Source organism: Ceratotherium simum, chromosome 29, assembly GCF_057802395.1.
Source record: "Ceratotherium simum simum isolate JZ-2026a chromosome 29, ASM5780239v1, whole genome shotgun sequence".
In the NCBI taxonomy this organism is placed as follows: Eukaryota; Metazoa; Chordata; class Mammalia; order Perissodactyla; family Rhinocerotidae; genus Ceratotherium; species Ceratotherium simum.
Genome location: NC_141928.1, coordinates 24,195,622 through 24,198,418, shown reverse-complemented (window position 1 = coordinate 24,198,418; position 2,797 = coordinate 24,195,622).

Genomic DNA, 2,797 nt, shown 5'->3' with positions numbered 1-2,797 from the left:
TTGTCTTGTGCCTACATTTAGTGCTAGACATTTTCTTCCTCTTTTTTTACATTAAATTTATTGAGGCATAATTTGTATACAATAAGGTGCACACATTTACATGTACCATTTTATGAGTTTTGACAAATGTCTACCCTTATGTTATTTCAGAGTTCAACAGAACATTGAAATCACGCCAGCAAATTCTCTCTTGCCCCTTTGCAGTCAGTCTCAATCCCCTACCCCCTGCTTCTTCACAGATCTAACATAAAAGCTAGAAGTATATTTAAGACTTCTTGGGTGAGACACTAAAAGCACCAACCATCAAAGAAAAAAGATGAATATTATAAAAACTAAAAATATATGCTCTTGACTTCTGGTTTCTGGTCAGGCATGTGTTGTGTTTGGAAGTTGTCACTCTCTCCTAACAACAAGAAAAAAATTGAACTGAAAAATCAACAACTCTTTTTAGATCTAGTAGAGAGCTGAGTTCACAAGACAAACTGCTGCCCCCAGAGTTGGAGTCAGCCAGGCAGACAGAGAGAAATCACAGGTTAGTGGAGTAAGAGCCCAAGAGCAGAAACCTCCATGGGAACCAGCCAGGGTGGGAAAACTGTTTTGATGAATTGCTGGGGGCTCAATGTGGACAAGTTTGAGAGTTAAAAACACCAGGGCATGCTCAGTCTTAGGGGTGCCCCTACTTGTCCTGAGTATCTCAAACATTTTTTAATTATTATTATTTTTTATTGAGGTAACATTGGTTTATAATATATAAATTTTAGGTGTACATCATTATATTTCAACTTCTGTATAGACTGCATCATGTTCACCGCCAAAAGTCTAGTTTCCATCCCTCACCATACATATGTGCCCCTTTACCCTTTCACCCTCCCCTGCACCCCCTTCCTCTGTGGTATCCACCAATCTGTTCTCCATATGTATGTGCTTGTTTATCTTCCACATTTTCTTTTTTTTTTAAAGATTTTATTTATTTATTTTTCCCCCCAAAGCCCCAGTAGATAGTTGTGTGTCACAGCTGCACATCCTTCTAGTTGCTGTATGTGGGGCGCGGCCTCAGCATGGCCAGAGAAGCAGCGCGTCGGTGCAAGCCTGGGATCTGAACCCGGGTCGCCAGCAGTGGAGCGCGCTCACTCAACCACCAAGCCACGGGGCCGGCCCATATCTTCCACATTTATAAGTGAAGTCATACAGTATTTGTCTTTCTCTGTCTGACATTTCGTTTAGCATAATACCTTCAAGGACCATCAATGTTGTCACAAATGGCAAGATTTTCTTTTTTTTTTATGGTTAAGTAGTATTCCATTGTTTATATACACCACATGCTCTTTATCCATTCATCCCCGATGGGCACTTAGGTTGCTTCTAAGTCTTGGCTATTGTGAGTAATGCTGCAATGAACATAGGTGTGCATATATCTTTTTGAATTAGCTCACACATGTTTTATTTCCCCCATGTGGGAAGGGGACACAGAGGGCAGGGATTTTTTTTTTTTAATTGTATTCGTAATAGTGGATAAATAATTTATTCCTAAGATTCAGAATTCATAAAGTACAGAAGGTTATACAGTGTAAAGTTTTTCTCTTATCCCTGTGCTTCACGCACTCCTCAGTTCTCTTCCCTGGAGACAAACCATATTATCAGCAGTGTATTACATCTTTCCAGAGGTTTTATACACACACACACTTTTCCCCCATTTTTTCTTTTTTGTGTGTGAGGAAGACTAGCCCTGAGCTAACGTCTGTTGCCAATACTCCTCTTTTTGCTGAGGAAGACCAGCCCTGGGCTAACATCCGTGCCCATCTTCCTCTACTTTATATGGGACGCCGCCACAGCATGGCTTGACAAGTGGTGCATGGGTCCGCGCCCGGGATCCGAACCTCAGGCCCCCACAGCAGAGTGTGCGCACTTAACCGCTACGCCACCAGGCCGGCCCCCCATTTTTCTTTTTTTTATAATTTTTCTTTATTTATATTTTTCCCCCAAAGCCCCAGTGGATAGTTGTACGTCATAGTTGCACATCCTCCTAGTTGCTGTATGTGGGACGCAGCCTCAGCATGGCCGGAGAAGCGGTGCGTGGGTGCGCGCCCGGGATCTGAACCCGGGCCGCCAGCAGCGGAGCACGTGCACTTAATCGCTAAGCCCCCCATTTTTTCATTGTATAGCAACTTAACTCCTGCGTTTGATGGCAGAAGTGATCAACAGAATTGGCATCTCTATGATGCTGGATCTTCCTGACCAAGAGCATGGTACCTTTCCATCGTTCAAGTATTCTTTGGTGTTCCTCAGTAATGTTTGAAAGCTTTCTTCATATAAACCTTGCACATTTTTGTAGACTTATAAATATTCCCATGTGTTATCTTTTTTGTAGCTGTTGTGAACGGTAGATACCTTTCTTGGTGTGTCATGTTATTAGCCTCCCCTGCAGAGGCCCAGCATGTGCTGCCCTGAGACCCCTGTACATTAGGAATATTATTTCTTCTCATGTAATCATAAGCAATAGGGGTGGTCATCTTATGACTTCAAATTCACCGATTTCTGCAGGGAAGTGGCTCACACTTACTGAATATCTAATATATGCCAGGCATTATGCTGCTGTTTTAAATAAATGTATAATATGTATATAAAGCCGATATTACTATCTTCAGTTTACAGATGAAAAATTAGAAATCCAAGGTCACTGAGGCAGTAAACTTTTGGACCCCAAAGCCATTATTTTAACCCAGAAGGAGCTGTAGGAGGCAGTGAGGTGACTGGCTGTTGTTCACAATGAAATTTTCATTCTCTGTTGCTAATTACA